General features: G+C 40.7%; 1 protein-coding gene across 1 annotated transcript in view; it reads right to left on the reverse strand.

Moving 5' to 3' along the window:
* Window positions 1–12,239, reverse strand: part of SAMD12 (sterile alpha motif domain containing 12) — a 442,714-nt gene that overhangs the window by 178,080 nt on the left and 252,395 nt on the right. The gene's annotated exons all lie outside the window — the stretch shown is intronic.

The raw sequence follows: 12,239 nt of genomic DNA on the forward strand, positions 1-12,239 counted from the left end.
TGCTCAGTGAATGTATATCCAATCGAATACTTTATGAGCTGCCCTTATAAGGTCTGGGAAGGAGTTCCTAAGCTGAAGCCACTCTCCTACCTTTGGAGACACCCAATCACCTTTTCCTCTCCACCTGGGCAGTGGGATTTCCACCACAGTCAACACTTCCCACACCTGTATCAAGGGACAAAGAAGTCAACTCTTTCCCAGTCTTTTCTTTCTAAGCCCAGGGCTTGAATAGGACAGGCTCCCAAGAGTCTAAGTAATAATTATTTCAATTATCTTTACTGTCACGGCACTTCGTATCTACCAGGAACTATTTTAAGGATGAGGAAACTCAAGTACTGGCAATTCTTAACCCCAGTGCTGGGTTAACTCAAGGGACCAGTTGGGTCCCAGTGCAACTGTCTCTCACAGTAAAAACTGCCAAACCGTCATAATTTCAGCTCTTATTACGCTGCAGAGAAGAAAACAAAAGGATGACTTAAAGATTAAAATTGTGACTATTCCACTATGGAGTAACTCGTTAAGCTGTTGGAAACTCATCGTTCAAGCCCTTTAAACCCAGTTTTGTCTCCAGACCATTTAAGATAAAAAGCAAAACCCCAAAAACCCCAGGTGCAGTCAAAGCCTGTTTGTACTACAGAAGTGAAAATGGCAACGTGTGTTATGAGGGACACGGTTTTTTAGCACAGAGCATTTTGCCACAAAGGACGGGTGATTAAGGAGTTCATATCTGTGGTTGTGAGATCACCAGAAAGTCTAAATAAAAGTCTACGGAGGTCAGGTGGGCATCACCGTCCTTTTCTGTCCTCTCAGTGAGGTGGAGAACTGCTTTAACTGCACGTGTTTCTTCCTGGAAGAATTCAAGGTGGCATTTACCCCTTTCAGGTGTTCTAGAAAAGCGGATTAGAACTCTTAAGAACCAGTGCGTCAGCCTTCTGGAAAGGGAACATGATTCGCTCATGCCAAAAAGACTCTGGTGAGTCTTTTGCAGCTGCCCTACTTGTCCAGTTCCAAGGATTGCACTGTTTATCACTGAGTCCTAATACCTAGCCTAATAGTACCTAATACTATGTGTCAGCACATAGTAGGTACTCAACAAAAGTTGTTGAATGAGTGAATGAATAAGTATGTTCATTCCATTTTCATACCCTAAAGCACCTATTATAATGTTAGACACAGTCTATACTCAGTAGGTAATCTGTCCAAAAATCTGATGGGAAAGATTGGGTAGCATTTACACCTTGCACCATCCATTAGCATTTTGAAAAGGCAAGTAAAGACACACAGGTGGTTAAAACATTACCTCTGGCACTTTCTTAAGGTCTGAAGGGACTGTGGTGATGGGTATTCCTCACTTTCCTGCCCTAGCACACACAGACACATGTGTGTGCACAGACATACTCAAATATGGATCCCTCGATGACCTCGACAAGAGAAAACAACTATTTGCACATTTGCTAGTCCTGGCTTTGTTTATACAGATTCTACGGGGAGGAGTAATTATTCGTGAGCCTTTTAAACAGACGTAAGAGACATTTTTCAGTTCATTCTGTGAACAAATGTGATGAGCCCAAGACCCTGCTACGAAATTCTAGCCTGAAGAACGAGATAAATAAATATAAATGAATTCATTTGACTGAGTGACATGTTCATTTAATTAAACCAGAAAATCATCTCTAAAAATGATTGTCCCTGACAAAGAAGCAGAAACTGGTCTTTAATTAATAAATTTCTAACAGTTCTTCTGTGGGCAGAGAGGAGTCTCCAGTGAAAAAGTAAGTGGGTAGTGGGGAGGAGTTGGGGAGAAAAAAAGAGGGAAAGGGAGAGAGGAAGCAGAAAAGCTAATGTATATCTAAAATTTCAGAACTAGAAAGAAAATTACAGGCCATTTATTTACGCCTAAATATATGTCAAATCCTGCTAGATCAAAATTATTATAGTAAAACTCTTTGTGTAACAAAACAAATATCCAAGCCTCAGGAGAGGATCAATTAATTTTAAAAAAATACAAAATAATTTTAAGTCAATGAAATTTATTCTACTATTATTTCATCTCTTCCTCCCTTCCATGGTGTGGTCTGAATTTTAGGGACACAAATAACAAAAATCAAATTTCCCAATACTTAGAAGAATAAATATCCACATATGTAGTTTATAGTAAACACGATTCATGACAACCAACCAACGTGATAGGAAAGGGATGAACTGAAAAGTATAGTCAAATGCTTCTAATATGTTTTCAGACTCTCTGTTTACTACCCTCATCAACGTTTAATGGTTTTTAGTGCTAAACATCCGTTTCACTTCTCTGGCGTAGCTTGGAAAGAGTGAGCCTTCAGATGTGTAAATCAAAGCCCCATCACATCTTACATAGCAGACACTTGAAACCTTGGAGGTCACTGTTAATAATTTTCTGTGCGCTCATTTATGCCAAATCAATTTCAATTAAATCAATTAAAATGGCAACTAGCGAAATTTCACGTCATTGATCTAACAAGATTAAGATTACTCAGGATATTTGGGGGCATCAGGAAATGCTGGGCTGGCATCTCTGCTTCATTATGATGTCAAGTTGGGAGATAAACAAATTTGATTTCTTAGTGCCTCCAAATCTCAGGTACGCAGGAGGCGGCCCAGCAATACCACACACCTCCCATTCCTAGCAGCCCCAACTAATGGAAAATGGGGGATGGGCAGTGATAACTATGTGTCAGAAGCAAGCTATTAAGAGAAATCTTTTATTTGAACAGTCTCAAGTGTTAACATTTAAAAATGAATTGGCATCAAGAGTTTTTTATACAAGAAAAAATTGCATCTTTGAAAGAAGAGATACTTCACAGCAGGCAGGTAGGCTGGAAAGAAGGGGCATTGGTTTTGAAGACAACTAGTTATCTTACCCACTGTGGTGATTAATTTTATGTGTTAACTTGACTGAGCCATGGGGTGCTCAGATATTTGTCAAATGTTATTCTGAGTGTGTTTTTTGGATGAGATTAACATTTGAATAGGTAGACGAATAAAGCAGATTGCTCTCTCCAGTGTGGGTGGGCCTCAACCAATCAGTCAAAGGCTTGCACAGAACAAAAAGGCTGATCCTCCCTCAAGTAAAAGGGAACCTCTCCTGCCTGACTGCCTTGATCTGGGACATTGGGTTTTTTCCCTGCTTTTGGACTTGAACTGAAACACTTGTTCTTGGGTTTTCAGCCTGCCAGTTTTTAGATTGGAACTATATTATTGGCTCTCCTGGGTCTCCAGCTTGTTGGCTGCAAATCTTGGGACTTCTTAGCCCCCATAATCATGTGAGCCAATTCCTTATAATCAATCAGTCAGTCAATCAGGCAGTCAATCCATCTCTCTCTCCCCCTCCCTCTCTGCCCCTGCTTATATATGTACCTCCTATACAATATTATATATCTATCTCCTATTGGTTATGTTTCTCTGAAGAACCCTGTGCACCCACTTTTTAATTGTGTGGCACTGCAGCTCTCTGGGCCTCAGTTTCTTTATCTGTAGAATGGGGTTCATGATCTTTACCTTGCAAAATTACTGTATGGACTAAATATGGAATTTAAAATGCCAAATGTGCAAATACGTGCACAATCAATATTAGCTCCAAGGTTCCCCTTTGTGATAAATTGGTAACCTGTGCCTCTGTACAGAAATAAAAACAGTATCTAACACTAATATTAGGTATTAATGATTTTGAAACTGGCTGCCAAACGATGAAACCTCCATGATTTCCAATATGAATACCTAAACTGTTCTTGGTGGAGCTGAAGCAGGTACTTTTCTGTCTCTCCTCCCCTCTTCTAGCTTTACTGGAGGTCCTGCCACGACAGCTTTGCCCTGATACCTGCTACGTGCAGGAAATAGTGGAGGCTCTGTGTAAAGTACCTTCTTTGTTGCCCTGTGGGATTGACTGCCCAGGAAAACTTGTTTCATTTCACCTGGGGAATTGTAGATGTGGGATTTCAGTGGTGCTGTCTCCTGAGAACTGCAGATAAAGGGCCACTTTCTTAGATCTTGAGGACCTCACCTGCAAGGTTAGGTGAGAGTGTCAGATGGGCTCCATTCCATTTTCGGCTTTAAGATGAGATACCCTCATGCACTCCAAGGGCCGAAGCCTCCCTCTGAGTTGACACGGTTATGACAAGCAAACTCATTAAGCCCAAAGGGAGTTTTACTCTGATGCTACAAGAGGGCTGAGTACCTGGTGCACTGGGTGTGCTGAATCTACACAGTGCTGGGCCATGGCCCTCAAGCTTTCATAAGCGTAAGAGTCATCTGGGGATGAAGCTGTTTAAAATACTGACGCCTGGCTCGAGAGCCTAACTTGACAGTTCCAAGGTAAGGTCCAGAAATCTACATTTTGAAGAAGCATGCCCCGAAAATTCTGCTGCGGGGGCGGGTCATGGATTTGAGGGGGCAGACTGTGGTGCAGAGGAGGGAAGGATGCTACTTTACAACCCTCTCATTCACTGGGTCTCGATCTACCATCCTAGGTTGCCTGGGCTCTTGAGTTGACTTCTCTCCATCCCCAACTGCCACCACCCTCACTCAGGCTGTCATCATCTTCTGCACAGATTAATGCAGCAACTTCCTGACTGGAGGTCTGGCCCCCTGTTTTTCCTTCTCCAGTGCATCTTCTCTTCTTTTGATACAAAAATCTGATCAGGATAGTGTCTGGTCCCAAACTCTTCAGTATCTCCCCACTGTCTCTAAATCCCTTAAGGAGAGCAAACAAACAAGGCATTCATATCACCACTGGGTCCCTTTCCAGCCTCACTTCCTGCTGGCTTGCTTCCCTTCTTATTCACTCCCCACCCTCTAATCATACCAGCCATCTTCATGTTCCTGGAACGCACCAAGCTTCTTTCTCAACCTTGACCTGAGAACAGGCTGTTCCCTCCCACCGGGACATCTTCCCAAGCCCCACTTGCCCTAGTTAATGCGTCTTCCTCTTTTAGATCTCAGCTTCCTGAGGGAGGTTTTCCTGATCCCTCAGAGTCAGGGAATTCCCTCTGCTTCCTCAGGTCCCAAAGTGTAATTAACATCCCCTTTCACATCACTCATCATGTTACTATGATTCTTTCTTTGATGAGTGCCTTCCCCATTAAAACACAAAATCCATGTATGTGAGAACCAGGTCTGTCTTGCTTACTGAATTTCACAAACATCCAGTAAAGATGGACACATGGCAGGCACTCAGTAGTAAATCTATGATTTGTTAGTAAATATACTTTAATGGCATGGTATACCTCTCCAAAGCTTTTATCATCTTGGCAATTTTATATTTGCTCTATGATTAAAGAGAAAATAAACACACCCTGCTAACTATAGCACCTAGCTTAATTCAGAGGTCACTTACTCTTGGAAACTTTCCTGATACATTCCTTTTTTTTTTTTTAACATCTTTATTGGAGTATAGTTGCTTTACAATGTTGCGTTAGTTTCTGCTGTATAACAAAGTGAATCAGCTATACATGAAAGGATGCTCAACATCACTAATCATTAGAGAAATGCAAATCAAAACTATAATGATATACCACCTCACACCGTCAGAATGGCCATCATCAAAAAATCTACAAACAATAAATGCTGGAGAGGGTGTGGAGAAAAGGGAACCCTCTTGCACTGTTGGTGGGAATGTAAATTGATACAGCCACTATGGAGAACAGTATGGAGGTTCCTTAAAAAAACATTCCTCCTAAATCAGGTGACCTTCCTACATGATTCTAGAATTCCACATTTACCTCTGTTACTCCTCATGTCTCTTTCACTTGACTTCAAAGTCAAGGAATGTCACATTCATCCCTGTATCCCTAACACATAGCATATACTGCTGGGTACCTGGTAAAATCTCAATAAACAATTTTTAGATGAATTACTGAATGATTATCGCTACTATAAAGGGATAAAGAAACAAAAAAGGGATATGAAGAATGGAGGGGTTATTTCAGAGATGAACTGAAGATTTTAATTCTTGGCTGGGCCATTCATAGTACAGTGTATGTATGCGATGCCTTCTAGAATTGGCATGTAGAAACTTGGATGCAAGCAGAACCTTGAACATCTACACTATGTAGGACTTTACTCCAGGCACCGAGAATTAGTGGCCCCAAAGAAAAAAGCCACACAGAAAGTAGATGTACAATCTTAAGGACAGAAATTCTAAAGCACATAGATGGCACATTTCTCTATTTCTTCTTAGAAAAGCCAAAACAGCTCACTGCATCCTTGAAAATGGCTTTGATTTTCTCTCATCAGGTCCACATGCCATTGTCTTACTACAACGGCCTTTGTAAAGGCCCATAGGAGATTTGAATACCATAGAGCCAAGATTTCAGGGTCTAAACATACCCCAAAGAAATGAACCAATGTCAGTTGTGGAAAACCCATATATCATTTCTTCAGTGCAATATCAGTCATTGAAGATTCTCCAAATCCACAGTCAAACCACAAGGTGACATAACAATGCAATTTCATGGCCATCTTAAATTGTCCAAACAAGAAACATCAAATATATACATATTTTTTGGCTGTGCCACATGGCTTGTGGGATCTTAGTTCCTCAACCAGGGATTGAACCTAGGCCCTCGGCAGTGAAATCGTGGAGTCCTAACCACTGGACCGCCAGGGAATTCCCTCAAATACATTTTTAATTTCATTTAGTACATTTAATGAAAAGGCATCAATGGTAAAGAATTTCAAGGTTGGTGATTTCTGCAGAGGCAGACATGAAGCATTTGGAGTCTTTGTGGTTCCCTTATGGGAACTCTTCACCATGCAACAGATGCCATAAAACATTGAGTTGTGAAGAAGTAATGACAAGGATAATTCCTGATAGAGCATGTCCAAATTAGAAAGATGTGTGAACACTTCTACCATACGCTAGTTAGAGGGACCATCGCGGTACTTGGAATAAGCAGATTATTTCTCAGCCATGAAGACTGCAACAGATTAAAGGCAAGGGTCCACTTCAAGCCTCATTTCAAACAAAACACCTTCTTGAATGAACTGGCCACAATGGACTCCAGAATGAAAATGAAATAGGAATGGATGCTAGCTAGGGTGTACCTGTCACAATGCTAACTCCTACTAATGAACTGATGTGTGAGCTTAATACTCCCCCAAAGAAGTCTGTGTTTAAGAGCTTTATATTTAAAGACCTAAGTCTTTAAATATAAAGCTCATACCAAGGAGAATTTTTCTGAAGGCTCAAAGACCTGATAAAATTAGAAATATTCCTAGCCGTAAAATTTGTGTAACAGGGTGTGAAGACATGGAAATGTATTGCGGATAAAGCCCAAGAAGGTAGCAGGTTGAAGAAATGCTGTCTTGGAGGCAACTGGGAAAGGACATAATCAAATAACGCTGAGTGAAAAAGTGTCAGTGAAAGACCCCAGTGACAGAAGAATAATTTGCACACAATCCTATAAAATTATGAATCCAACGTCCTCACCCATCATGAGCCCCTGGGCAATTAACTGCGTTTTAGGAGAAAAGGTTCATTCTACAGTCACTTGACAGTGTCACTCAGGAGAACATTGAAGACTTCAAAATATTAGGCCAAACAACTTAAGGTAGGTGGGGTGGCTTATATATTTAAGAGCCCTTGCCAAAGCTTTACACATTTAAGAGCCACTGCCATTGTTTTTACTAGTCAATACAAAAAGATCACAAAGGAATAAAAGATACTTTTGGCAATTTTGCTCATGGATAATGCAAAATGGCTTTGTAGCCCCTCTCGTTTATTACAAATCCATTTAAAAATTATACTGCATGCACTGTTTTGAGAAGATGACGTTGAAAATGAAATAGAGCTGGTAAATAAGAGAAAAGGGCAACAATTACATTTAAATCAGCAAAATACATTTAAACAGAGGATCCACTCTCTGTGGGACACTGTACTAGGAGGTAGGAGAGCACAGCAAAATCAGAAGACAGCTGTGGTTGCCCATGATCTGCAGGGGAGACAAAGAAACTGCATGCCCCCATGCTCTTGGACAAGCTTCTCCTCCTGCCTCATGCCAGCTCATGTCCATCTGTCAAAACTTTTATCCCGCAAGATCTAGTTCATGAGCTACACCTTCGGCAAGTTTTCCTTCCCAGTCTCTCCCCATTCCCAGATGAGGTTAAGTTCCAGTTCTGTGCCACCACTCTACATCTATGCATCTCTACCACGGCACTGATATCCTAGCCCTACTGCTAGATAGGGTGTTCCTTTTTATCCCTAGTGCCTACCACAGAGCCTGTTGATCACTGGATGGAAGAACAAACAGATACTCAACGGGAACTGTGTAATGAATAGACTATTAGTGTGAACAAAGTGCTTAGGGATGAAGAAGAGGGAATGATTGATTCTGCCTGAGAGATAAGGTAAGGCTTCTCAGAAGAGGTCATATCTCACCACGGCTTGGTCCTTTCATCAGTTTTATTATACCATACTCATAACAGCTCTGTGAAATAGATCCTATCCCCATTTTTACAACTAAGGAATCTTAATCTCCGACAAGTAACTTGCCCAAAGTTAATACATCTATGAAATGCCTTAGAATGGATTTCTATGGAATGCTAAAGCGTTTGGATTTTATTCCGTAGGCAACTGGGAGCCATCAAATGCTTTTAGGAGGGAAATAACGTTATCAGAAATATATTTAAATGAACTCTGGCAATAGAAGTGGGAAGTTAATTAAAGGAGAGTGAATGGGGCAGAGCAGAGACTAGAGATCAAATAATAACTAGTAGGTTATTCTAACGGCCTGGGAAGGAGCCAAAGAGGGATGATTTAACACAGTGGCAAGGATGGGGATGAGATAGGGAATGACTGGAAAGCCATTTTACAAGCAGAATTCAGAGGGTTTGGTCACTGATTACACATGAGTAGGCTGGGGAAAGGGGTGACTCTAAGCCTTCTTCACTTAGGTGATGGTGTGAGGAAGGCATTAATAACCTTGAGAAGTAACACAGGGAGAAGAATTGGCTGGGGAGATGGTGAGAAAGACGATGGGGTTGACTTTGGATATTTTAAATTTGACATGTCAGTGGAATATTCAGAGGTTCACATCTTTTAAGCTTCATAGAGGTCTAAGATGTATTTGAAAGTAACTTTGAAGTAGGGGATGGTTAAAGCGATGGGAGTGGGTGAGACTCTTCACAGAGCATGCAAAATGAGAAGAGCTGAGAGGACCCATCCCCAGGGGGCATCAACATTTGGGGAGTGGTAGAGGAAGGTGGCAAGCCACCTGCCCAAGGAGGAGCCACTAGAAACAGAAGGGGAGAACCAAGAGAGTCATTAACACGCTCATGGAAGAGATGAACACCAAGGAGGAAAAGCTTAAGGCTATCCAATGATGAAGCAGAAAAGCCGAGTATGAAGAGAACTGATATGTGAGCATCAGATTTGTAACACCAGTGGCACAGCTGAATAAAAGATGTGGAGGAGCCTGGAAATTAAATAGTGTAATTTGAGAGATACTAGAAAGGGCCATCAAACATACCTCATGAACGCATAAGAGGGAATCTGACTGGCTCATGTTTTCTCTCCCAGGAGCTGCAAATATTATTAGATTTTCTTCCTCAGAAAAGAGACAAAGGAAGCGTTCCTCAATGACAATTGGGGAAAACCATATCCTACTGCCTGTACATTGATGCTAGAATTTTTTAATTGAATTAATGACTGAACTGTAAACACACTTGACCTAAACTTACCTTGAGACAATTTATTAGAAACTCCCAGGAAAGCAGGGCCCTCTTAAAATAATGGTGGCTCTAAGAAGTGCTAGGTAGGACATCTGCAAGGATGCAGTGATTTTCAGAAAATCTCCAGTATTTTTATATGTATTAAAGCCAGTCTCTAATGCTGTTATTCTATTTTTATTATCCTAAGAATACTGGCCTGGCAGTTTCTTATGAAGTTTAATGTATACTTATGATTCATCCCAGCAGTCCCACTTCTAGGTACTTAGCTAATGAATGAAAACTGATGTTTATACAAAACCTGTATGTGAATGCTTCTAGTAGTGTTATTAGTAGTTGCCAAAATTGGAAACAACCCAGATGTCCTTCAACTGGGGAATGGATAAACTGTGGTATATCAAACCAATTCAATACTAAACAGTGAGCATGAATGAACAAGTGACACACACCCTCAGCTTCGGTAAGTCTCAATGCATCATAGCAAGTGAAAGCAGCCAGACTTCATGATTCCCTTTATATGACATTCTGGAAAAGGCAAAACTAAAGGAACAGAAAACATATCGGTGGCTTCCAGAGGCTGGAGGTAATGAGAGGGGTTGACAGCAAAGGGGTACCAGGGAGAGTATTTTTTGGAGTTATGGAACTGTTATATCTTGACCGTGGTGGTGATTATACAACTGTATGCATTTGTTAAAACCTGCAGAACTGTACACTGAAAATAGTGAATTTTACTGTATGTAAATTTTACCTTAATAAAAACAATGAGAAAAAAGAATATCATCCTGGGAATTAAGAGACTGGGATCTAGCTTCAGTTATGCCACTGACTAGCTGTGTAACCACAGACTATCCTCTAACCTTCTTTGGGTCTTGGTGCCCAAAACTGTAAAGTGAGATTGGAAACTTTCTCAAAGAGTCTATTGCTGTGTTCTACAAAGACTTCCTTCTTTAAGCAAGGTGGTGGACCAGATGGCCTATTTCAATTCAGATGGCCTACTTCAGTTGCTAAAGTATCATTGTGAGGGTGACTGGACTAAAATACTCAATCTGTACACATGGTTCTGAAAAGCCTTCTTGGATTAGAAAATAGTGTTCCTAATTTGTGTCGTGGAGCTTTGGGAAAGTCCATCTGGTCATGTAATTCTCAACTAAAATTTGACACATATATTTGTACAATGTGGAAAAAGCCCTTCGGGAAACACTAATGTTTAATGAGCTATAACTGGCCTTGGTAAACAATCATACTCTTCTTTTTTTCATTTTGTAGGCACTAATTAAAAAAGGCCTTTGAAGATGGCAGCATTTACTATCTTCGTTTGCCTTATCCTCCAGTTGGAACATTGTTTTCTACTGCTTACATTTACCCAACCCTCAGAGTTACTATTACATTTTTACACTATCCATGCATTTGTAGCCAAGAAAGACACCGAAAACGACACCCCAGGAGTGGTTCCATACTATAGTGTCCCTGGGGTTGAGGGAAGAGTATACAGCTCAAAAGGGAAGATACTAAGAATAAAACAATAATCTTGACGATGATGACAAAAGTTTACATTTTTGACCCTGTGAAGCAAGGGTCCACAAACTATAGACTAGAAATTGTGTTTGTAAATAAAGTTTTATTGGTACACTACTATGCCAATTCATTTAAGATTGTCTGTGGTTGTTCTCCCATGATGGGGTGGTTACAACAGACACTCTATGACCTACAAAGGCCAAAATACTTACTATCTAGCTTTTTATAGAATAAGTCTGCCAACCCACTTTCACAGAGTATGCCATGAACTATGCTATATAGTTTCCACATAAAATCTCATGTAATCATCACATCATTGCTATGAAATAGGAATTACTCATTTGACAGATCAGAGGTGATGAATTTTAATGGATAAAAGTTTGCTGTGAAGTCAGACAGACCTGTACTATGCTTTTTTACTAGTTGTCTGATATTGGGTCTGTTAATTAAATTCTCCATCCTCAGTTCCCCCATATGTAAATTGAGGCTAACAACAGTACTGATTATGGTAGGGTAAATGTCAGGAGTTGATGTGACAATTAGTGCACTGCTTTGCATGCAGTAAACATTTTATACTCATTAGCTATATGAGAAATAGCTTTCAGTATCCCTGGGTGTTTTTCTTCCTAGAAATATCCAGTATTAAAGAGGTAAGGATGCCCCGCATATGCTTGATTATGGATTAATTTGACAGACGCCAAAATAATTTGCACCACTTCTGTGTGTTACATAAGGCACCTTTTTCCCCTGTCTCTCATGAACTAAGCAGAAGGAAAGTATAATAATGACGTTTCCAGCTCTGTACTGCATTTCCCAAAAGACAGCTGGAGGTACCCTGACACGGCTGAGTCTCCTGCAGGAATGTGCAAGCAAGTAAGACCACCAGATGGACATCCTGGCCACTCCACAGACAGGACACAGAAGACCAAAAGGCTGAATGAAGGAAGAACTACCTCAAAGGCACCAAAGGGAACAACAGTAAAGCAGGGCTAAACACTGATTATGTTGCTTGCAAATGTCAGGTAGTT

The sequence above is a fragment of the Eubalaena glacialis genome, chromosome 17, assembly GCF_028564815.1.
Source record: "Eubalaena glacialis isolate mEubGla1 chromosome 17, mEubGla1.1.hap2.+ XY, whole genome shotgun sequence".
Taxonomy (NCBI): domain Eukaryota; kingdom Metazoa; phylum Chordata; class Mammalia; order Artiodactyla; family Balaenidae; genus Eubalaena; species Eubalaena glacialis.